The following is a 27,417-nucleotide window of genomic DNA, read 5'->3' on the forward strand; positions in this document are numbered from 1 at the left end:
CATGAACATAACCCTAAGCTCCCATCAATCCAAAAATATAATCTGAACTTTCACAATATTTACAACTTCTCTATCAATCTCTCATCTAAATACAATTTTATAAATATCCTAAACATATTAAACCTATAAGTACTTTGTTACTCACCCTTTGACCTTAATCTTTGATCTTCCCCTTTGTGCACCTTCTCCCTTTAGGATATAATACAAGGTTTTTTATTGCATCTCTCTCCCTTTGACATCAACGACAATGGTGTCAATGTGATAAATGAGGAATATGAAGTGATCTCATTTGTTGGAATGTTCAAATTGGGAAGAGTACTTCTGAGGGGACGAGGGGGGGGTGTGTGAATTAGAAGTATCACACTTTTAACCTTTTCTAATCCTTTAAATCAAATAACTAAAAAGTAAACTGCATGCATGTAAAAATAAAAATGAATATAAAGTAAACACATGCAATAACACATAACACCAGATTTGATAACCCAAAAACCCTCTAGGAATAAGAAGGTAAAACTAGGGTAGGGATGATACGCACAAAAATCACTGCAACAATAAATGTTTGACCACTTATGATGGTCTGCCCTGTGAAAGGCTTGCCTTGTGAAAGGCTTTACATTGTGTCAATAGTGACCTGGTTAGAGGATTTACAAACACTTTACATGAAGTGTCACCCTGTTAAAGGATTTAATCACCTCTTATAAAGATCTACAAAGTAGTTGTTAAGCTAACCTATAAACATAGGATTTTCGCTTATCTAATACAATGACTAGAAAGTATTAGGAATCTTTAACCTGATTGCTTACAATCTTCAATTGTTGATTTTAGGCACTTGATCTGCTCCTTTTGATCTTGATCCCCTAAGATCTAATATTTGATCGTGTCCCTTGTATTGTTCTGATCAACTAGATATGCAATTGTTGTTCTGTTCCTCTAAGTCTTTCTCTCTTCTCATTAAATTTCACTATAGTTTACCCATACATTGCTCTCTTCCACACATGCAATGGGGTTTTCAACCTCCTTTTAAATATTATGAAGACTTAGGGTTAGATATGGATCTACAATCCATATTGAATCTTAAGTTCCTGATCATTCCTTGCATTTTCCTCATTGGTTGCATGCCTTTTCAATTTTTCTAATTGGCTACATGCTGATTGCATAAGAAATGTAAAAGATTCATCCTTATCCTTTTTCTCCTTCGAAATCCTTCTATGTCAGCTCCAAAAATGATTTACATATGAGTTTGTGAGGGCACAAACTCATATGCTAATTTTGTGTTACTTGGCACATACTAGACTACTGGTGCTTGACACATATATTATCCTAGCTTGCTTGGCACCTATTACATTCTATCTTGCTTGGCACATGCAAGATCCTACATTGCTCGGCACATGTATAGTTCTGGATTGCTCGACATTAACTTTGACTCAACACCTATATATTACTTGACACTTATATACTGCTTAGCACCTGAAGTCACTTGGCACCTATTGGAAATCTAACTTGGCACACATACTGTGGCTCAACATAAATAGTGTACTCAGCTTCAATGTAGAAAGTGGTTAAGTGTATTGACACTCAAATGTCAAAACCATCTAAGACCAACAATCTCCCCCTTTGACATGAGTTTCAAAAACACTTAACTAATCATTATCATCTATCCTTACGAGTACCCTATCCAATCTATTCTGTATATGTACAAAAATTTCAAAAATTTGTTTAAAATTTGTTCAAAATATGTTATAACTCCCCCTGAGCTGATTGTGCCTTGTCATTCTTGCAACCAAAATTTTGTGTTGAATATGCCTAATACACTTTTGCCTTTACCTTGTACTTGTGTTCTATATTTGTGTTCTATATCTGTGTTCTGTATCTGATCTATCAAAGCTATGGAATACCTTCATTTTGTATCAGATCTTATATGGAATAGAGCTATCTTCCATCTGATTACCAAAAAATTTGTATTTCCCCCTTTTTTGTCTTATTACCTATCTCCCCCTTTTGGCTATCTACAAATGTTCCTTTTTATTCAAAATGAAAGAATGTAATCAAAATGTATACTCCCCTTATCTTATTATTTCTCCCTTATATCTTCCCCTAACACATATATCTCCCCCTTTTTTGACACTAATGTCAAAGAGTTCTAAGGAGTAATACCATACTTAGCCAAAAAATTACTATTTACCTCCATTATTGTTTTCAAAGCTGCATCCAAATTCTCCAAAGCAATGTCAAGTGACTTGTGTTGGATGGTAGTCTTTGCAACAAGGTGTACAAGTCCATCAAGTGTAGAAAGATTAGGATCTTTCTTTAGAACTGTTTCAACATATACTTGCTCCTTGTGGAGGACTTCCAAATGTGGGGTGATAGAGGATTGAATTTGCATCAATTTAGCCTTAATATTGGCCTTCTCTACTGTAAGTATAACTAACTCCCTTTGAGTGTGAAGTGATTGTGCAAAATGCTTCTCACTTTGAGCAGGATCCTTTGGCCGTTGCATGCTAGAAATTTTTAAAATTCTTTCCAAGCTCATTATTCTCTTATTCATTTCTTGTGTGAAATTGGAAAAATCACACAACTTTTTGTACAATGAGAAAATGTTCTCAAGTACAATTTTGACCTTATCTATTTTCTTGGCCAACTCTACCCGTTCAAGTGCTATTCCACTTGATATCTTCTCATTCACTTTTTCTTGAAATTTTCTCTCTGACCATTCCATGAGTTTAACATTAGTATCCTGGTCTTCATTGGTTAGCTGGTCAACTATATCCGATAGTTGCTCAATTATTGGCTTTGCTTCATTTGGTGACTGCAAGCTGAAGGCATCCATAAAGATGTCCTTAATCTCATGTAGTGCTTGCTTATGTTTGAACTCTTTCCTGAGTATTTCCTACCTCATCCTTCTATCTAATGCAATTTTCATTTCATTGATTTGTGCCACTGTGATGGTCTTGGAATCATAGGAGGGTATTACAATATCTTCATCTAATTCAAGGTCTCCATAGTGAAGTACCCTAGCTACTCTGGTTGAGCTCGAGCCTGGAGTTGAGAATTGCAAAGGAATGGCTTCAGTGCTTGGCTTCTAAAGGGTCTTTGTAGGAGTGTCAGTCTTTGGTAGTTCTACTAATGTTTGAATGGCGGCTTGCTCCTTTTTTTTTGAGGTATCTTCCTTCTCATCTGATTTTCCTTCTTCTATGCTTGGCTTCTGTGTGTTTTCACCTGCTATTGTGGGTGGTGGAAGCATCAAAACTTTAGTATAAGTAGCTGTATAAGTGAAAGGTGGTTCTTGTGGTTTCACCTTTTCTCTTTGTGGTTCTACTACTGCCTTTTGTAGCTCATCTACACCCACCAATATAGGGCTTGTGTATAACTGTGCCTGTAAAGTAGACTGGTGAAGGATCTTGGAGAGATCCTCTGCAGTAAGGGGATTGATAATCTGAGCTAACTGGAACATCCTTAATGATTATTATTTCTATAGGTGTAATGGTTGTATGAGGTGGACTAGGAGGTGGCATTTGTGTGTCTTGCACATTTTGTTCCTCTTGCTGCTCTTGTTGTTCGGCTGTTGCCATGTCTTCTCCCTTAGTTGATTCCTCCTCCTATTTCTTCTCTTCCTCCTCTTTCTTCTTTTCTTCATCAACTTTTTCTATTACTTCCTCTTGCTTCTCTTCCTCTCCTTTCTGCTCTTCTATTTTCTTTTCCTCTATCTTTTCTTTGGCACTAGTTTCTGCCTTATTTGTTTCCTCTACCTTGTTGTCTATTATCTTATAAATTATTTTCCACAATTGTGTGGATTTATTCACTACATCCTCAATTTTATTTTCTAGGATGCTAAGGGCTCTATACTTAGGTGCAAATTTGCCACCATGTTTCTTATTTTCCTTTGTTATTTGACCCTTTTTCATGTCAGGCTTTACTTGAGCCAAGGTAGATTCTCTAATCTCCTTTTCCATTTTTAGATAGTAATGCCATTTATTCCCAATTATCTCATATAGTTCCTTGGGCATAGTATTGTCAAGTTCCAGAGGTGTGCTTTTAAATTCTACCATCATGGCATACACAAATTCCTCTACTTTATTCTGCTCTTCTCTATTGAGCTTATTAAAATCAAGAGTCTTTAAATCATTTAAATCTGCACTTCTAATCTTTTCACAAATTTTGTCTATGGTAAATTTAGGAGGATGACTTAACACTCTAAATTGGATGATATCCTTTGATTCTATTCTTGCTTCATAATTAGTATCTAGCTGAGCCACATACTTTTTTCTCTTCTTTGGCTCTTTATCAGACTAATCAGTGGCTTTCTTTTTCTCTTTTGTTGCCTCTTTAGCCTTTTGACTGGCCACACACTTTTTTCTCTTCTTTGGCTCTTTAGCAGGCTATTCAATGGCTTTCTTTTTCTCTTTTGTTGCCCTTGTCGTGTCCCTTGTTGCTGGAGCTAGCTTAGTTTGAGCTGGCTTAGTGACCTTCTTAGGCTTGGGCTAGGTTGTAGGCTATGTCTTAGCCTTTCTTTTCTTTTTTTTGGCAGGTGTGGGTACTTCCTTGGCTTCTTCTTCCTCAACACCTTCCTCCTTGTCTTCTCCTAAGCCTTGGGTCAACTCTATTGGACCTTGCCCTTGCTCTTCTTCTTCTTCTTCACTTTCTCCTTCTACTTCTTCTTGTTCTTCTTCTTCACTTGCTTCACCTTCAATGCTTGCTCCAAATTGCTTTTTTATCTTCTTTACCAACTTATCTTTCTTCTTGATAACTGTGGCTATCTTCAATTCAATTTCAACTTTGGACTTGACAACATCATATGTGCCAAAGTGAGGAGATGCCTTATCAATTTCTTCTACAAGCAGTGTTATGATTGTTGTTGAGGCTTCATCTATGTCAAGTTCATATCCAAATGGCCTTAACCATCTTACTCTTGGTCTTGTTGCCTAGATGTAGGTGTTGTCAATATCAACCAAGAAGCATATGTCATTTATGTGTTTTTCCACTAGGGAAACTAGTATTCTAACCCTTTGCTTCATGGAATTCTTAAAATCTTCAAAGTAACTTGTCATTTGTGCCTCAAAATTGTCACCCATTTGATCAATGAACTCATTAATCTGTGTAATTGTAGTTTTGTTGGGGTTTCAATTCACCTTTCCTATAGAAGGAAACTCTTCCATAACTTAAAATAATATACACACAAGAATCAAACCAAATTTGCATTGAGCACCTTTTGATATCCTTATTGCTCCTAGGTTTTCATTAATTTGCTGCAACATAAGTTTTGACAGGTCATATGTGCGATCTTTCTTTACTAGTTTATATGCCACATCAACTACTATACATGGCACACTGTTCAATCTGTTGGATTGATAGAATTTGTGGGATATTATTCTCACAGAAAAATCTAGAAGAGGATTAGTGATAGTGTCAATAGTCATACCCCTCTTATTCCATTTGGCACCAGTATTCTTTTCAATGATTTCTTTGGAATCACTGCGCAAGGTCTTAGGTTGATTTAGGGTTGGGAAACCTGTAACCCTATGCACTATCCTTTTAGTGATCTTTACTAGTCTTGTTTCTAGCCATAAAAATCCATTGTGAATTCTACTCAAAACAATTCATATCCATTCAGTCTTAAACACAGTGGGAAAAACTAGGGCATTTGTCAAACCCTTTTTCTCAACTATCTCAAATTCATTTTTTAGAATCTTATTTTCACACAGTTTGTCATAAGCTTGGAAGATTTCAAGATCACTTATGTTGCCAATTTTTCAATTATAGCATTTTCTTACATCTTGCACCATGACAACTTTATGTGGGATAATGGATAATGCGCTAGCTAGGTCATTTCTGTAGGCAACTTTAGGGATTAGCCTAAATTCGGGTTGCTTTACCTCATTGCTAATTAACTAGACCTCATGACTCTCTTTTCCTTTGGGGTTTCTTGAACTAGAGGCCATTTTACCGAACTAGGGTTTAAATGTATTAAAAGTTTAATTTTTGCGTAGCTTGACACTTGATAAATACCTTTGAATCGATGAATTTGTGCTAAATTACTGTTGAAATTCATGTAAATTTCTATTAGGTTGCTGCTTGATTGCTTCTTTTCTCTTCTCATCTTTTCTTTGTGTTTGAATGGTGTGAAAATGAGCAAAATTCAACCTTATACTTGTCAAAACCTAGCATTAAATGCTTAGTGCTTACAACTGTAAACTTGGCACTTGAAGGTTTCACCATGACTTAGCTCCTATTGTATTTCATTTAATTGACTTCCACTAGTTCACCACCTCACTCAGCTTCTATTGTCAACTCGACATTCATTGGAGCTTTACTTGACATCTGAGGACAATTCGACAGTATTTGCAAAAACTTTAAATTTTGACTTGGTATCTTTGCTCATGCAGATTTCTTCCTTGTACTGCTTCTTTTGTTCTTTGGGGCTAATGTATGATATAACTTTGTATATTAGTCCAATACACCTTTCTTTTGCTTAGTTGGATGAAGGGTGATCACTTGACCTCTTGGGTGAAGTGATCTCTCCATTTGATGTGCTGCACGCATCTTTCTTCTTCCAAGTTTTGTTCATTTGCCCTCTGATTTGTTCAACATCAACCTTCTCTTTTCCTTTGTTGAATTTTGTCTTGGGTGCTTTTGATTTTTTTGGGTGATTCCTACTGATATGACCAATTTTCAAGCAACTAAAACACATAGTTTGACTTAGCCATTTGCTGTAATTCCCTCTAAAATGTGTTCTTATGCAATTTTTAGGAATGTCTCCATACTCCTAACAATAATGACAACTATACCTGGTGTTGTAATCCCAGTTGTAGTGATGTGCATGGTTGGTTCCTCTTGTAGGCTGATTAGGTGTCCACATAGGCTTTGATCTACACTCAAATGCTCTATGTCCATATTTTTTGCAGTTGTAGCAATGACCTTCAAATCTTGGTGTCCTCATGGTCTTGGTTCTGCATTCATGTGCTTGATGTCATTGCTTTTTGCACTTGTGACAAAAGCTTGCATTTGTAGGCTTATCATGCTAATGACTATTCTTGCTCCTGCATACATTAGAGGTATGTCCCTTTTTACCCCAAAAATGACAAGTAGGTTTAATGTTCTTACCTTTGTTACTCCTTTCTTCTATAGTCTTGGATGATTCTCCTTGTTTAGTATTGGTGTAACCAAGTCCTAAAGTATCATTACTAGCCCTTGGTGATTTTAGTAGTTGCTCAAAGTACTTAATAGACTCATTGGGTTTGTTAACAATTTTTGCTATCTCCTTTTCTCTGTTCAATTCATTCTACAATTGTTCATTCTACATTTTCAGTGGAAATCTCAATGTCCTTCATGTTTAGCTCATAATGAACATTATTCATCTAACTTAAGGTGTCTAACTGAATGTTTGAGATCCTTTCAAACTCAATTGTCTTCTCCTCCAGTCTATTAGTAAGATTTCTCTTGTCATCTTCTATCATCGCCTTGTCTTCAATGGCTCTCTTCTTTTGTTCATCACTTCACAAATCATTATGGCTTATGATTCTTGTTCAAGCTTGAGTAATCTGATTTCTTCAGCTTGTGCTCTATTTTTCTCCATCAATTCTGCTATTGCTGCATCAAATTTCTTGGAATCTCCATTGGAAAACACTTGTGTGGTATCAATCTCCTTGTAGTGTATGTCATTTTCAGCTATGGCTATATCCTTCCTTCTTTTTAGAGACTTTCTCAATTCTTCTCTGGCTTCTTTCAATTTGTGTAGAGCAAGGTGCACATCAATCACCTGGTTGTCTATAATCTTCCCAAGTTTAAAGATTTCCATCTTCAAACCTTTTCTTTAAGCTATTATGCTTTTTCCTTGTAAGAACTAGCACTCTGATACCAATTGTTGGAATGTTCAAAATGGAAAGAGTACTTTTTTTTTGGGGGGGGGCATGTGAATCAGAAGTATCACACTTTTAACCTTTTCTAATCCTTTAAATCAAATAACTAAAAAGTAAACTGCATGCATGTAAACATATAAATGAACATATAGTAAACACATGCAATAACACATAACACCAAATTTGGTAACCTAGAAACCTTCTAGGAATAAGAAGGCAAAATTGGGGTGGGGATGATACCCACAAAAATCATTGCAACAATAAATGTTTGACCACTTCTGATGGTCTGCCCTATTAAAGGCTTTACATTGTGTCAATAGTGACCTAGTTAGAGGATTTGCAAACAATTTACATGAAGTGTCACCCTGTTAAAGGATTTAATCACCTCTTCAAAGGATATACAAAGTAGCTATTAAGCCAACCTATCAACATATGATTTTCACTTATCTAATACAATGACTAGAAAGTATTAGGAATCTTTGACCTGATTGCTTACAATCTTCAATTTCTGACTTCAGGCACTTGATCTGCTCCTTCTTCTCTTGATCCTCTAAGATATGATATTGATTGTGTCCCTTGTACTATTCTGATCAACTGGATATGTAATTTCTATTCTATTCTTCTAAGTCTTTCTCTCTTCTCACTAAATTTTACTATAGTTTACCCATACACTACTCTCTTCCACACATGCAATGGGGTTTTCAACCTCCTTTTAAAGATTTTGAGGACTTAAGGTTAGATATGGATCTACGATCCATATTGAATCTTAAGTTTCCACTCATTCCTTGCATTTTCCTCATTGGTTGCATGCCTTCTCCATTTTTTTGATTGGTTGCATGCTGATTGCATAGGAAATGTAAAAGATTCATCCTTATCCTTTTTCTCCTTTGAAATCCTTCTATGTTGGTTCCAAAAATGGTTTACATCTGAGTTTGTGAGGGCATAAACTCATATGTTGATTCTGTGTTACTCGACACACATTGGACTATTGGTGCTCGACACATATACTATCCTAGCTTTCTTGGCACATGTAAGATCCTAGATTTCTTGGCACATGGATAGTTTTGGATTGTTTGACATTAACTATGAATTAACACCTATATATTACTCGGAACTTATATACTATTTGATACCTAAAATCACTTGGCACCTATTGGAAATTTGACTTGGCACACACACTGTGGCTTGACATACATAGTGTACTCGGCTTCAATGTAGAAATAGTGTACTCAAATGTCAAAAGCATCTAAGACCAACATCATTATGGGATCAATCCAATTTGTGATACTAAGTGCCAATAGACACTATTATACCAAAAAAAATTCATAAGAGTTCTTTAGTTAACTCTGTTCACTGCGAGCACTCCCCCATAAGAGTAGCACCAATCATCATGTCTAGATGTAAGAATAGTGCCATAATTGAGCTAGACTAATGCAATTCTACATCAATTACTCTGAAATATGTGGGGAAATTACTCAAAGCATTCCTCTAATGTACTCAAAAGTCTCTTTAGCCAATTTTGTAAATATATCTTTTGTTTGTTCCTTTGTACTCACTATTCCAGCACAATCCCCTTTTCTACAACCTTTTCTCTCAGAATATGATAGTCAATAGAAATATGTTTCGTCTTTTAATATAATACTAGATTATTTGACATACTTACAATACTTGTGTTATCACAATATATAGGTATAGGTGCTGAAAATTCAATGTCAATGTCTTTCAACATCTGTTTTCATCCACATAATCTAATTCTAGTTGTTTTCTCCTACAACATATTCTACATCTATTGTGGATTGTGATATACAATTTTATTTCTTACTTAGCCAAGAAACCAATCTACCTCCTAGAAAGAATGCACCATCAATTATCATCAACATAACTTGCCAAATCAATATTAATATATGCACAAAATGTAAAACCATTAGAATTAAATCATACCATAAGCCAAAATCCAATGTTCCCTTCAAATAATATCCTTTTCAATGCCACCAAATGTGTCTCTTTAGGATCTACCTAAAATCTTGCAACTATTCCAACTGCACTAGCTATATCTAGTCTTGTATGAGTCAAGTATTGTAATCCTTCAATAATATATTTGTACTTTGTTTGAATAGTACTAGGGACACATCTTTGTTAGAAACTTTGCATCCAATCACCATAAGTGTTCCAATTGGTTTACAATTTTTGAAACCAAATCTTGCTAACAAATCATTAAGATAATTAGCTAGAGATATAAAAATGTCATCTTTACTTTTTGTTATTTGCAATCCCAAGAAATATTTCATCTCTCTAATCATAGACATCTCAAATTAATTATTCATTTCATTAGAAAATATTTTAATGTCATCAACAAATACAACAATAATTATTAAGCCATATGAATTTTTCCTAAAGTACAAGTTACAATTTGCATTACCTTTTTTGAAGCCCAAACTTAGTAAATGATTGTCCAACCTCACATACCATGCTCTTGGTGCTTTCTTTAATCTATACAATGCTTTCTCTAGTTTTTGCACCATGTCTTTATCTTTAGTAAGTGAGAAACCATCATGCCATTTATTGTTTACCTCTTCTTCAAGTTTTCCATTCAAGAAAGTTGACTTCGCATCCATCTAATATATCTTAACATTCTTGTTAGATACATAAGACAAAAAAATTCTTACTGCATCTAATCTTTGCCATAGGGGAAAAGGTTTCCTCAAAATCTATACCTTCTTCTTGAGATTATCCTTTGCATACTAACCTTGCTTTGTTTCTTACGACTTCTCCTTGTTCATTCATCTTGTTTCCTGAATAGCCATTTTGTACCAATAAGATTCTTATCTTTAGGTCTAGGGACTAGTTCCCAAGTCTTGTTCTATTCTATCTAATCAAGTTCTTCTTTTAGACCATTTATCCAAATTCATCTTTACATGCTTCATCAATAGTCTTAGGTTCAACTTGTTAAAGAAAACAAATCTCTTCCCTTATTTTGTTCCATGTCATTACTACTTTGTTTGTACTACTAATTATTTTTTCTCCAAGACAATTCCTTGCAACATACTTTGGTGTTCTTTTCTCTTCTCTAGGTTCCCATCTAGGTTGTTCTTCAATCTGTATTTGTGGCTCATTATCCAACTCAAAGAATTGATCTTGATATACATTTTGATTAATTATAGGTATTTGACTTGTGCTAGATATATTATCATCTGAATCATAACAACTATCCTTTGTTTCCCCAAAAAAATTTCCATTGACCTTCACATTTACACTTTCAACTATTGTTCCCATTCTCTTTTTATTACATCTATATGCTTTTCTCTTAGTAGAATAACTAAGAAATATGCTTTTATCACTTCTAGGATCAAACTTCCCAATATCATATTCTCTCTTGATATAGAATTTACTTCCAAAAATTCTAAAGCATTGCACAGTAGGTGTTGTAATCACCCAAAAATGGTTATCTAGACCATTAGCCCCCTTCTCAGCAATTTTGGTAAAATTGTTAAATTACTTATTTTGATTAAATCTTCAAAATTAATCTATTTGAGATTATCGTATAATATGACCACTTTATCCTAAGTTCTTGTTTAATTAAAAGGAACATGTGCCCCTTCAATTAAATAAAAGACCCCATTCACCTCTTATCCTAAGTTGCACATATAAAACCATTTTTTCCATTTAAAAAATAAAATAAAAGTCTTTTGTCTAACATGGAGTTACAAAAGTCAACTCTTTGTGATGGGTGGAAATTATTGTGCACATGGATGAATGAAAACTCAACTCCCCACCCTTGATTAGATCCTTTTGTCTCATGATCTCCATCATCCATACTTCTTTAAAAGGGAGAGTTCTCTCCTCATCTAAGGATCCACTCTTTTTGCACTATTATTATGCTGCAAAATTTTTTAGGCACTATTGGAGCTTTAGAAGATCTTGTGGCTTCGTACTCACATATTTTCATATCATAGTAGCTTAATATCATGTTGCATTAGTATAGTTTCCTTTTATGCACTAGAATAAAACATCTAGTTTAATTAGAAGGCTTGTAACACTCATTTTCTTGCTAGTTAGTTTACATTTCTTGCATTTCATGTAGCTTAGTTGCATTTTGCATATAATCTCATATTGGTTCTTAGATACTAGCATCCTTTTTCTTGTCTTAGAATCTCCCATTTCATGGTGTACTTGCAAGGGGTCGCATTCTTATGCTCATTTGAGAGCCATTTTGTTCATGTTTGCACTCTTTGCATGTCATGACTAGGAATCTCTAGGTCAACATTTGATGTTAGATATGTTTAGAATAAATGAGAGGGTAGAGAGGAGGGGTGAATTAGTTACTCAAGGTCATAAGTACCATTTAAACAATTAAACTTAAAACTCTTAGTGTTTTGTTTATGCTGCTATTGCTCAGTCTCTACTGTATTCATAAACCAAAATTACTATTCCAATCATAACATACTTTGCTAAATATAAAATGTAAAACATATAAAGCATTCAAGACAAGTTTGACACTAGGATTTTATGTGAAAACCCAATTTGGGAAAAATTACCTACAACATGTCACCACTTTTTCACTCTTTCAAAGTGAGCTCTGTTGGGAGCCAACCTTGTTAAAGGTTACAATACACACTATTAGATGTAACTTGGTTAGAGGATTTAATCACCCTATTAGGAGTGACCTTGTCAAAGGACTTTGATCATTTCATTTAGAATGTCTCCCTATTAAAATATTTACATAGATTGTTAAGTCCTTCAAATGATAATTAGGTCAACCTTTGTTAAAAGTATTTCAATACAAATTATTTAGAATGATTATAATGAAAAAAATAGGGTTTTGATCTATGTGATTACATCTCACTTTATAAGTTCATATCTATGTTCAATTCATGTGCTGATTCACTGATAAGCTCTCCACTGTCATCTATATTCTTGATTTTCTCAATAACCCTTTAAGTAACTAATATTCCCCCTTCAAAAAAACTTAAGCCTTCTTTCTCAAATTCCACTTATCAATATCAGTAGCATTCGCATAAGAAATATCCTTTAGCTTCACATTAACTCTCACACTTATGTGTCTTTGATCAAACTTCTTCTATACTCACCTCACACACACTTGTATATGCATTGGCACTCACACTCACACTCTTTTCATTCAAGTCTATACCTCTTTATATAGGCAATTCTTACTTTACCATTTTCCACAACTACTATTGATCTTAGGGTTTATGATCATGTTCAACATGATTCATTGTATCTATCCATGTTCTTGATCTTCCTCTAAAAAATTCTCTAGAATCTGTCTATTAGGTCTTTACCTAATCTTTTCCTTGAATTTAGTGATCCCACTCATCAATCTTATCTTCAATACAATTTACATCTCCTAAGAAATCAATTAAGTTAGTTGGGAACCATGATTTCCTCAAATTCATTCTCAACAACATTACTCAATAGTCACTAAGTTCTGACACTTAGTTATCACTTAACACTCAGTTGCTATAAATATTTCTAGCTCAGCATCAACTATCTTGCTTAGTCGATATTGATGCTTGGTCAACACTTGATTTACTTAACACTTACTATGGCTTAGTTGACACTAGCATCACTCAACATTCCTTAACTATTTACTCTATTACTTGACTTAGCTTAACTTTCTTGATATAAATAATCACCTTGTCTCATTAAAGTCTAACTAATCAAATGTCCATTATCCTTTCATAACTCAACCTTTCCTCTAGGTGCTATTGTTATGAGAAATTTCTCAAATCCTCTTCATCAATCAAAGAGATATGACATTGATATTGGGTAGCAATATGTCTTATCAATAGATTTGACATCAATGAAAAAACAACAATTATTTCAATTGTAAGTTTCCAACAATCTCCCTCTTTGGCATTGATGGCAACATCTCTACATCTCAATATTAACAATATCTTAATTTATCAAATGTATCACACTTTGTTAGCATACAATCCAAAAATATTTTCTCCCTCTGAGATAATAGATCTCCCTTTGTGTTCATATTCTCCCTTTTGGGTTTATCGCCCCCTCTTAAACTATTTCTTTGTATATTCTCTCTCTTTAGCATATCTCTCCATCTTTGAAAAAAATGCCAAAGACACTAAGCTTTCTTAGCTTCAATCTCTTCATACATATGAATTATGTATATGTTGCATGTCTAGTTGATTTCTATCATTTTTCTATGATAGATTTGTTATGATGTACTAGACTATCTACCTTAGGTATTTCCCAAAGTAGAGCCATGTTGCACCAATGTGTATGATATTCTGATTAACACATTTGATGCAAAACACCTTACCTCCTTAAGTAGCTTTGTTTAGGGGAATCACCCCTAATTTACCTCTAAGATATTCATGAGCATCTTTATGTAGGGCTTTTGTGAATATGTCAGCAATTTCTTCTTTAGTGTGCACATATTCTAGCTTCACTTCTTTGTCTTGCACTAGTTCCCTCAAGTAGTAATACTTGATAGCAATGTGATTTGTCTTAGTATGCATCACTGGATTCTTTGAAATGTGAATAGCACTTGTGTTATGACAATAAATAACTACTTGATCTATAATTTATTCTTTCATACCTTTCAGTAATTACTTTATCCACATAATGTTTGAATAGTTCATTGGAGCTGCACATACTCAGCTTCAACTATTGATTGGGAAACACAATTCTGTTTACTTGTCCATGACACCAATCTCTTTTCTAGAAAGAATGCACCATCACTAGTTCTTTTTCTGTCATCAATATTTCCTACCCAATCTAAGTTAGTGAATACCTTCAGTTCAAATCTATCACTTCTCTTGTAATACAATCCATAGTCTTCTATACCTTTCAGATATCTCATTATCCTTTTCACTGCCATCATGAATCTCCTTAGGATTTGCTAACAATATAGCAACTATCCCATTTTCTAATGCAATATCAGGTTTACTATGAACAACATATTGCAATTTTCCAATCATGGATATGTATAAGGTTACGTTCACATTAGCATATTCATAATTCTTAGATAGCTTATGTCCTATTGAAATAAGTGTGCTCACTGGTCTTGAATCTTCCATTCTAAAATTCTTTAGTATCTCCTTGATGTATTTGGATTGTGTAATGAAAATACAAACTTCATTTGAAATATTTTAATCCAAAAAAGAATTTGATTTCACCAAACATAAACATTTCAATTCCTTCTTTATTTCATCAACAAATGATTTGCATAATACTTCTCTTCCTCCAAATATGATGTCATCACCAAATATTTTAGATAGTAATAATTCATCATTCTTACCATTTTCAAATATAGATTGCTTGTATCATTTGTTCTTTCAAAACCAATCTTCACCAAATAATTATGCAATCTTTCAAACCATGCTCTTAGGGCTTGTTTCAATCCATAAAGGGCTTTGTTCAATTTACATACCATATTCTTCTTGTCTGGATCTATGAATCCTTCAGGTTGATCAATTTACACTTCTTCCTCAAGTGTACCATTCAAAAATACAAATTGACATCCTTTTGATACACCTTGAAATTCTTGTAGGCTGAATATGCAAGCAGAGTTCTAACTCCTTCAAGTCTTTCCATAGTAGCAAAAGTCTCTCCATAATCAACTCCTTCTTGAGCATATCTTTTGCATACAGTCTTGATTTATTTATAGTTACTTCACCATTCTCATTGATTTTGTTTCTAAAAACCTACTTTGTCCCATTGACATTTTTGTCATTAGGTCTCGGCACTCAAGTCCAAGTATTGTTCTTCTCAATCTGTTCAATTTCCTCATTCATTTCCTGAATCCAATCTTCATTTTCTAGAGCATCTTTCACTTTTTTGGGCTCAAATTCACATAGTAAGCATGTGTCATCCTTGAGTTTCTTTCTTGTCATAACACTTGATTCAACATCACCAATAATTTATTCAGGTTTGTGATGTCTTCTTACAAAATTTGCTAGCACATGTGGTTTCCTTCTTTGTTCTTCTATAGGTTCATCTTGGAAAATAATCTTAGGCTTATTTTCTCTTCCTTGTTCAGGTTTCAGTTCATGTTCTACATGTTCAAATTTTTTTGTCTAATGATTAACATTTCCTATTTGTGGTTCAACATCTTTAGTTTGTTGCTTAACAACCACTTGCCATTGCTTGACAATTTGTTGCACTACATCATTTCCTGTTTGCTGAGAGACTACAATTTAATTTTCTTGTTCATTAGGAGTTCTTAGAGCATCATCATCCATATAGATGAATGCACTATAGTCTTCAAGTTATTCTTTGTAGGTAGTGTCACTTCTTTCTGCAAACTCATCAATTTTCACATTTGTACTTTCCACAACTTTGTTAGTGTTAGAGTTCAAACACTTGTAAGATTTACTCTTGGTGGAATATCCTAGGGATATACCTTCTTCACTCTTTGCATCATTTTTTCCAATCCTATTATCTTTGAGTATATAGAGTCTACTTCCAAATATTTTAATATATTTCACATTAGGAACGTATCCATACCATAGTTCAAAATGGGTAGCATTTGAACCTTTCGTGAGTTGTACTCTATTTAGGGTATAGAAAATAGTTCTAACAACTTCTCTCCAATATTTTTTTGATATAATTTTCTCCATCATTAATGTTCTTGTACAATCCATTATTGATATGTTTCTCCTTTCAGCTATCTCATTCTAAGAAGGGGTCCTTGATACTGACATCTATCTCTTAATTCCTCTGTCATTGAAGAATGTATTAAACTCATTTGAAATGAACTCACCACCTCTATCAAATCTCAAGCACTTTAGAATCTTCCATATTTATTTTGAAACTCTAGCTAAGTACTACTTGAATAATTGAAAAGCATCATATTTAGCTTTAAGAAACATCAGAGTCATCATCCTAGAGTAATCATCAACAAATAGAATGGAATACTTATCTCCATAGTAGCTTTGAACATCAATGGGTCCACATAGGTTAGTATGAACCAGTTCTAAAATATCATTAGAAGCATATGTTTTACTCTTAAAACTAGGCTTGGTCATTTTTTGCAATTGGCATTGTTTACACATAGCATTTTTAGGCTTCTTTAGTTTAGGCAATCCTCTTACTTTTTTCTTTTTACTAATATCCACCAATTGTCAAAGTTTACATGATATAACCTCTTGTGCCATAACCAAATATGTTCTTGTTGTGTAAACAAGCATGTCTCATTACATATATCTAGATAGAACAAGTTGCCTCTTGTCTAATCACCACTTCCAACTAGCTTACAATCAAAATCATTTATCTTGGCCTTCCCATTGTGAAATTCAACTCTGTATAGCTGCAAAACAACAAAAAATTATAGTTAAGTCCTCTAGCCCAGTAAACATTGTCACATTTTACCTTGTCACCTAGTTGAATAGATCCTTTACCTTTTACAACACATGGAATATCATTACCAAATTTAACACATCCACCTTTTTATGGATCAATATCCTCAATTTTATCTTTATCACCAGTCATATGATTTGACATCCACTGGCAATTATCCATCTATCACTTTTGTTTATATATGAGAACAATGTAGTTTTCTTATCTTGATTATAATATTGTTCCATAGCAACATAGACAACTTCATCATCCTTACTTTTAGATTCATTATCAATTTCTTCTTCAGCAATATAACAAGAATTCTTACCTTTTTCATCCTTGTTTTTCTTGAAGTCTTGGTCATCTCTTCTTCCTTTGTACTTTCCTTCCTTCCTCTCATTCTTATCCTCTTTGTCAAGACATCTAGTAGTAATATGATGAAATTTATTGCATGAAAAATAAATAATAGGTAGTTTACCTTTGTATTTAGCTTTTCCTCTTTTAAATTGTTTTGCAATGATGGCTTCAAGTTCATCAATCTCATCATTAGAACTATCACAATCACTCTTCACATATTTTACTTTTCTTTTTCTAAGAACCAATTGTGACTTGAAGGCAGATTCAATAGTAGGAGGTGTGCAATAATCAAAGTTAGACATTTCAAAAGCAACAATTCTAGCAATTACACCTTCCAAGGTCAAAGTGTTACCTGGTGTGCATCTACATTCTTGAATTGTAGACACTCTAATGAAATAAATAAGGAGTAGGTTCCTCAATACCTTTCTTATCACAATATCATCTTTGATTTCTCCATTTTCACCATGAATAACATTAACAACTTCTTTAACTCTTGTATAGTATTGCACTATATTCTCACCTTCTGTCATTCTCATGTCATCAAATTTACCTCTTAGGCTCTTTGATTTGGCTCTCAAGACATTTTCATCACATCCATCTATGGTTTTCAATTTATCCCACATTTTATTTGCACTATCACAATCTTTTAAGTCATCAAACTCCAAATAGCTTAGGGCTGAGGCAATCTCAAACATTTCTTGATTATGTTCTTGCTTTTTCTTTAGTTGTTTAGTTATCAGAGGAGTGGTTGCTACCTTCACATATTCATTGTCCAAAAATTTTATAGCAACATCATTGATACTAGATATATGAAACCTCATCAAGGTTTTCCATGCAGAAAGGTTCTCCTTGTTAAGCTTTGGTACATCTCTCTTCTGAGTCATGATCTTTGGCTTTGATCTTTGGCTTTAAGTACCTTCAAACTTTTCTCTGTAGGAATTGAGCCTTGATACCAATTTTTATAAATGTTTAGAATAATTGAGAGAGGGGGGGGAGTTGAATAAGTTGCTCAAGGTCACAAGTACCATTTGAAAAATTAAACTTAAAACTCTTACTATTCTTCTTCTCTTGCTATTGCTCAGTCTCTACTATATTGATAAACCAAAATTATTGTTCCAATCATAACATACTTTTCTAAATATAAAATGTAAAATATATAAAGTGTTCAACACAAGTTTGACACTAGGATTTTACGTGGAAACCCAATTTCAGAAAAACCACCATTAATATGTTAGCACTTTTTCACTCTTTTGAAGTGAGCTATGTTAGGATCCAATCGTGTTAAAAGTTACAATACACATTGTTAAATATTACCTAGTTAGAGGATTTAATCATCCTATTAGGAGTGGACTTGTTAGAGAACTTTGATCCTTCCATTTAGAATGTCAACCTATTAAAGGATTTATATAGATGGTTAAGTCCTTCAAATGACTGTTAGGTCAACCTATATTAAAAGGATTTCAATACAAACTATTTACAATGATTAGAAAGAAAATAGTAGAGTTTTGATCTATGTGATTACAACTCACTTTGTAAGTTTAGATCTCTATTTGGTTCATGTGTTGATTCACTGATAAGCTCTCCACTATCATCTCTGTTCTTGATTTTCTCGACAACCTTTCAAGTAATTAGTCTTCCCCCTTCAAAAAAACTTATGCCTTTTTTCTCATATTCCACTTATCAATATCAACAACATCTACATAAGAAATCTCCTTTAGCTTTGCATTCACTCTCACACTTGTGTGTCTTTGATCAACCTTCTTATGTACTTGCCTCATACACACTAGCACTCACACTCACACTCTTTTCATTTGGCTCTATATCTCCTTATGTAGAAAATTCTTTCTTTACTGTTTTCCATGATTACAATAGATCTTAGGGTTTACAATCAGGTTCAAAATGGTTCATTGTATCTGTCCATCTTCTTGATCTTCCTCTCAAAACTTCTCTAGAATCTATCTATTATGTATTTACCTAATCCTTTCCCTAAATTTAATGATCCAACTCACTAATCTTATCTTCAACATGGTTTACATGTCCCCAAAATTCAACTGAGTCAAATGGGAATCATGATTGCCTAAAATTCATCCTCAAAAATGTTACTCAACAATCACTAAGTTCTGACACTTAGTCATCACTAAACAATCACCTTTCATTGAGTCTCAAAAGTGAGTGGTATATTCCACTTTTTAGTGGTCTTAATTAATCTTCTTGGCATATTTGCAAGAAGCACTAACAATAGGAGAGTATTCTCTCCACCCTTCGGGTGAATCGTAAATATTGTCCTCTTTGGTGTGGATCCATTTTGTCTATCTCCTAGTGATAAATCTCCTTTAAAGGCTTGCTATTAGTGGAAATATACTAATAAGAATGACCTAAAGTGGGAATGAGCACAACCCAACTAACCCAACCCACTATAATCACAAACCCTTTGACAAAGGCCAAAACCTTTGGGGGCATAACACTTGCCTTCATTTATTGGAAGTACTTGTGGGATTGTGACCATGAGAAAAATACTAAGAAAAAATTCTTAAGGTACTTTTGTGTCCATGAGGTCTATTACTTGTCTCTAACAAGGTGTCTTGTTATCAGGTGCAAGTGGGGTGTTGCAAATGGGACTATTTCTAAACACCTTAGGATTAGAATCTATTTTTATTACCCACTCAAAATCTTGCTGGAAGGATCGATCCTAGTGGACTATTAAGATCACCCCAAGATTTTTACACTCACCATTTGTGTCCCTTTGGTTGTGCTGATGATACCTCCATGGAAAACCCAACATCTATTATGGGAAACCACTTTGTGTGAGGCAAGGGGGCATTAAGCATGGGTGAAGTTGTTGAGTAATGACTATGAATTTTAGGTAGTTCTTCTCAATGTGTTTTTGAATATGATAGACCCATGAAAACATTTTGAATATTCACATGGCATTAGCATTCATAGGGTTTAATTTTTGACATTTCACAAGTGCTTGTATTGACAAGGTTGCTTTGTACCTTGTTCAACTATTTGAAGATATATGCTTGTAACCCTAATTATTTTCAAAAATTTGTATCTAATGTTGTAAATTGAAACATTCCTTTATCATAACTATATTTTTCCCTAAAACACCTGAAAACTAAATTGAAATCTAGATGTTTTAGGCACCAAGTCACATGTTACAGAATCTACTAAAATTTCATTACACAACTATTCAGAGAAATATTGTGCAATACTTCTAGATTGCTAGAAGTATCACATTTCTTAACAATGTTTTTCACCCTCCTATGTTATAGTCTATCGTACGACCTACTAGAAAGTATCACATGTCTAAAAAGTATCGCTTGCCTAGTATGAAAGTTATCATATGATAAACTATGCTAATACACTATTGTTTGGCTTGCTATGAACTATCACCTGATCTCTACTACTTGCATAGTTGAGTTTAGTTTGAATTTTAGCTAAAGTAAGGGTATTTTTACTTGGTCTTACCATGATCTTGTCTAAAACCTCCATGTCTAGTATTGCCTTAATCTAAAAAGATGAGTTTGGTCTCTCGGATATGAACTTAATGCTTCTATTTCTCACTTGTCAAAAACTCAGTTACTCCATTCTCTTGGCTATTTTTTATTAAGCTTCCTACCCAAATCTTGGCTAGAATCACTAGTGCCATAAATTATTTGGCACTTTTGACAAGCTACTTTCTTTGCGTTATCTTTTGACAAGTGAACATTTTAGGTATAAAAGTTTAGATACCAAAATACTAAATTGTGTTGTCTTCTTATGCTAAAGGCTTATTGTTACATGTCGATTGTGACTAGACTCCAAGTTGTTCAAGGAAGCTTTCCTTCTTTTACCTTTGCATAATTTTCTACTCCTACTAGAAATCCTCATAAGCAAGTCTATGAGGAAGAGTCACCTTGATAGGAAAGAAGAGGCTAAATATACTACTTGGAACAAATCAATTTTAACACTTCAATAGTTTCTTTGATACTCCCTTCGACACGCCTAGGGATATATATAATCATTCACTTAGCATGAACCCTGAGGAGAGGAACCACCACCTAGAAGAATTCATTACACTTAGGGAAGAACAAGCTAGGCTAGATAGAGAAATATTAGAAGAAGCTAGACATATGGCTACTAGGTAAAAGTATCAGCTACATGTTGAAACTAGTGCTCACACACATGACTTTGAAAATAGACATGCTCATGCCAACTATAGAAATATTTTTAGAATATATAGTCCACTGATATAACTGAGAGAGGGAGGGGGTGAATTAGTTACACAACTATCATCAAAAACATTAACCTTAAAAAAACTTAACCATGTGAGTAATATAATCTGAAGCCACAACAAGGTACTCATACATAATTAAAACTAGATATGTTAACTAGGGAAACCCTTGATCAAAGGGAAAACCATAATGGGGATGGTACCTACAAGATGATGTACTAATATAAATATTATTTATTAGAGGATAGACCCTATTAGGACTCTATTAAAGAATTCAGTACATATGAGTCCCTGTTAGGAGACTTTGAATCCCTATTAGGAGTTGTTCCAACCCTATTAGGACTTGTGCCAACCCTATTAGGATTTGTGGAAGATAACTAGACCCACTGTCCTGTTAGAAACAATAGTCCACCAATATAACTTATAGGTGGGGGGGGTGTGTGGTCAATCAATTATCAAATAATTATATACCTTAAATAGTCTTAACCATTCAATCAAAGTAAACAAAAACCATACTAAAATTTACATACACAATTACACAAGATTTTTTAACTAGTAAAACCATTGATTAGAGGGAAAACCTGGGTGGGAATGATGCCCACAAGGTGATCTACTAATATAAATATTCCTTGTTAGAGGATGGAGCCTGTTAGGAGTCTATTACAAAATTTAGTACATATGAGTCCCTATTAGGAGACTTTGAATCCTTGTTAGGAGTTGCAGGAGGTAGAAGGACCCACTAACCAAATAGCTTCTAGGGCAAGACCACCAAACTCATTTTACAATTGATCTCTCAGCTATTCCTTGCAGAGTAATTGTCTATACTATTCTTTAACTCCTTTCCTCTATCCTTTCAACCAGACCAATCATTGTCAAACCTTGTAGACTAGGTCATGAACCTTGGATCCAAATATCAAATTTCAAATCACACAATAAAACCTTGAGAATGAATTTTCTTTCACCTTCACTCTACTTTGCTTATCTTTGTATTCTGCTCTTTGTGCTTCTTGCATTTATAAATCTATTCTATACATGATAAAGGGAATTTTCCTTCCTTTATACCAAATCCATAAAATAATTCCCTTGGTTGGCTGTTAAACCTTCTTAATTAACTATTATAGGACCTCATTAAGAACATGTTACACTTAGCTACAACATTAATCTTTCACCTTGTAACTTGAAATTTTTTTTTGTATGTGTAACATTATGATGAGTGAGCTTAGCTACATCATCTCCAGAATATCTTCTTCACATCTTTAACTTTAGTTTCATAGAATAACAAATCTACTAAGAGATATAACAAGTTTACCAAAACATACTTTTGTAAACTCTATCTCAGGACAGTCTTCACCAAAACTTGCATAACTTCTTCTAGAATTAATATCTTATGCTTTTGAGATTAGCTACATACATTAGGTACTTAGTGTTATCTCTCTTTAACCTCACTTAGTGAAAATGCTTAGCTGTCTACTTGTACCAACTTGTTCTTTACCACTGTTCTTTTGTTAGATACCAAAGAAAACTACTATGTTGACAACAAGACAAACAAAATCATGAATGTAACATATCATAATTATAATGATCTAATTTTTTTTCTACAATACTCCCCCATAGAAGTGCCATCAATATTCATGCTTCCAACAATCTCCCCCTTTGGCATTGATGGCAACATTGATGACAAAATCTAGTTCCAAAAATACCAACTGTAAAAGATAGTTAATCTTTATTTTCAAATCCTCTTCATCAATCATTCTCCCTCAAACTATTTTTCATGCTATAATCTCTCCCCCATCAACATCAATGTCAAAGGTTTCGACAACTATCAATCTCTGAAACAACTATCTTGGACTTGCTCAAGTGTCTAAAGACACCATTCAAAACAATATTTATCAAGAGTCCTAGATGACTTTTTCCATCATAGATACTCCCCCATATAGGAAGAATCAAAATTCAATCTAGACAATTAATAGTGCTCTGCTACACTGGACTAATGCACTCTTGCATCATCTACTCTGATGTAGGAAGGGGCATAACTCCTAGCATTCCTCACAAATAGTCAAAAGTCTCTTTGGGAAGAGGCTTGGTAAAAATATCTACAATCTACTCTTTGGTGCTTACATACTCCACTCTAATTTCCTTTTTTGAAAATTTCTCTCTCAACATGTGATATTTGATAGAAATGTGGTTAGTCTTAGAATGAAACACTAGATTCTTAGACATATTCACTATGCTTGTGTTATCACAATGTTTGATAAGAGGTTCACTTAACTCTATCCTTATATCCTTTAGTATATGCTTCATCCAAATGACTCGATTACAATTGTTTGCTACTGCAACATATTCTACTTCTGCTATACTTTGTGAGGTATAATCCTACTTGTTTCCTATCTAGGAAACCAATCTTTCTTCAAGAAAGAAGGCTCTACCACCAGTGCTCTTTCTGTCATCCATATTGCCTACCCAATCAGCATCAATATTAGCATATAAAGTGAAATCATAAGATCTATCATACCATATTCTAAATGCTAGTGTTCCTTTTAGGTATCTAAATATCCTTTTGACTACTACATAATGTGCTTCTCTAGAATCAGCTTGAAATCTTGCAACAATTCCAACTGCATTTTCTATATTTGGCCTTGTGTGAGTCAAATATTGTAATATTCCAATCATAGATCTGTACTTCTTCTACTCAACAGTAGGTGTCTCATACTTTGTAGATAACTTGTGCCCTATTACCATAGGTGTTCCAATGTATTTATATGTTTTCAAACTAAATCTTTTTAGTAAATCTTTCAAATACTTAGTTTGAGAAATAAAGATTCCTTCTTTGTCCTACACTATCTATAATCCTAGGAAATATTTCGTTTCTCCTATCATGCTCATTTCAAATTCCTTCTTCATTTCTTTTGAAAACTTATCACCTTTATCATCATTTCCTCCAAATATGACATCCTCAAAAAATATTACCAAAATCATCAATCCATCATCAATTTTTTTCTAGTATAGATTACTATCTCCCATACCTTTACTAAATCCAAGTTTTGTTAAATGCCTGTCCAACCTTGCATACCAAGTTCTGTGTGCTTACTTTAAGTTGTACAATGCATTCTTAAATCTTCATACTATGTCCTTGTCATCTATTATAGGAAAACCTTTAGGCTATTCTATGTATACCTCTTCTTCAAGGTCTCCATTAAGAAATGTTGACTTGACATCCATCTGATACACTTTGAATTTCTTATATGTTGCATATGTTAAGAATAACCTTATTGGTTCTATTCTTTCCACAAGAGCACAAGTTTCATCATAGTCTATTCCTTCTTGCTATGAGTAACCTTTACATACTAATCTTGCTTTGTTCCTTACAACTTCACCTTGTTCATTCATCTTGTTCATGAATACCCATTTTTTTCCTATCACATTCTTGTCTGCTGGTCTAGAGACCAATTCCAATGTCTCATTCCTCACTATCTAATCCAATTCTTCTTTCACAACTTGCTTCCAATAGTCATCTTTACATGCTTCATCTGTATTCTTTGGTTCAACTTGAGATATCAAACATAGTTCCTCATTGATTCTACTTCTTGTCATCACACCTTTTTCTCTACTTCCAATGATTTGCCCAGGTTGATGATTCTTTGTCATATTCTTACCAGAAGTAGGAGTTGTTAACTCAACTCTTATCTCTGTTGAATATTCAAAGCTTTGTTCCTACCTTAACTTTCCTTCATTTTGAAAATCATTGTTAGTTTCAAATAATAATTCATCATTCCTTGGTTTACTAATAACATTTTCATCATCTAATTTTAGTCAACTATGCTTTCTTCTATCTTGAATCTCTCATCAACTCTTACATTTTTACTTTCAACAATAGTCTTAGTTCTTAGATTATAACATCTATAAGCCTTTATTTTCAATGAATAACCAAGAGATGTACCTTCATCACTTCTAGCATCAAACTTACCAATATCATAATCTCTTTTGATATAACATTTACTACCAAAAAGTTTTGAAACACTTAACTGTAGGTGAGTGACCAAACCATAGTTCATAAGGGGTCTTGTTTGTGTCTTTCCTAGCTTGAACTTTGTTCATAGTGTATACTATTGTATTCACAAATTCTCTCCAAAAAATCTTGGAGACACCATTCTCATCCAACATGGCTCTTGCTACTTTTGTTACTTACCTATTTCTTTTCTCTGCAATGCCATTTTGCTCAGGGGTTCTCGGAGCTGAAAATTGCCTTTTGATTCCATTAGCTTCAAAAAAAATGTTAAACTCATTTGAAGTAAATTATCCTCCTCTATCTAATATTAAATATTTAATATTCATACCTGATTCATTCTCAACTCTATTCTTGAATATCTTGAACTTATCAAATGCCTTAGATTTTTCTTTAAGAAATGTAACCCACATCATTCTAGAAAAGTTATCAACTAAAATCATGAAATACCTTTTACCATAGGATCATTTAGTCTTCATAGGACCAATAAGATCAGTATGTACAATATCCAAATTTTTTGTAGCAGTAAACTTGTTGTTGGTAAATGAAGTTCTATTATGATTTGCCAATACACACTCCTGGCAAATTGTGTTAGTAGGCTTTACAATTTTAGGAAAATCTCTAACTACAAATTTTTGACAATTGGCTAATAGTGATATGTATTTTTTGTCATTAATGGAAACACATGATGTACATGTTGACAAGAAACCTCAAAAATAAAGATACTTAGTATTTGGTAATCAAGAAATTGTCTAAGTATAGAATTTGGTTTACAATAGTGTATTGTTTTGTTTATAACATGTTGTAGATGTCATATTATGACCAATGAAGTTACATGGAGATAGTATACATGTTGATGATGAAATGTATAACCTCAAAAGTTTATATAGAATGTACAGAGTAGAGTTAATCATGTTTTGATGAAGCAGGACAATGAAATTGAAGGAAAGATTTATTTTGGTTGCAAAACAATTACTTGTCCAATTAGGGTCAACATCCTAGATGTTTACTCTAACTTGAAAAAGTAAATTGTGGTCTTAGCCAATCCAATAGAATTTTATGTAAAGGCATGATATTTATGCAAAAGGACTTCTTGTGATAAGAGGTGTGTAATTTCAGTGTATTGTGTAAGCAAAGTACTATCTTGTAAGATTGCAAAATGAGCAAACTTTTGTGAAAGTGATATATGTGAAGTTTTCTCTGGTGAGCCGAGATTGAGTTGAAGATCAAAGATTAGACAAGGAAGGAAAAAAATAGTAAATTACTTATTTGAGTAGTAAGCTCTTCTTGTAGTTGAAATTACATATTCGGGCAATGGGTTCTTCTTACATACATTATGCTACAACTCCTAACAGGGTTGGAATCTCCTAATAGAGATTCAAGGTCTCCTAATAGGGATTTGTTATATTGAATTTTCTCATTGACTCCTAATAGGCTCCATCCTCTAACAAGAAACATATATATCAATATATTATCTAGTGGGTATCATCCCCACCGAGGTTTTCCCTTGGCTAGGGTTTCTCTAGTTAACAAATTATGGTGTTATGAGTTATCTTTGTGCATTGCTACTATTATTGTTCAAAATTACTTTATTTCTTTGTTATGCATGGTTTAAAGTAAGTAATAATATCCAGTTGGCAACTAAAGTTTATAGATTATTGATTCAC

This window comes from Cupressus sempervirens, chromosome 5 (genome assembly GCF_028749045.1).
Source record: "Cupressus sempervirens isolate cs-2001-9-10 chromosome 5, ASM2874904v1, whole genome shotgun sequence".
Classification (NCBI taxonomy): Eukaryota; Viridiplantae; Streptophyta; class Pinopsida; order Cupressales; family Cupressaceae; genus Cupressus; species Cupressus sempervirens.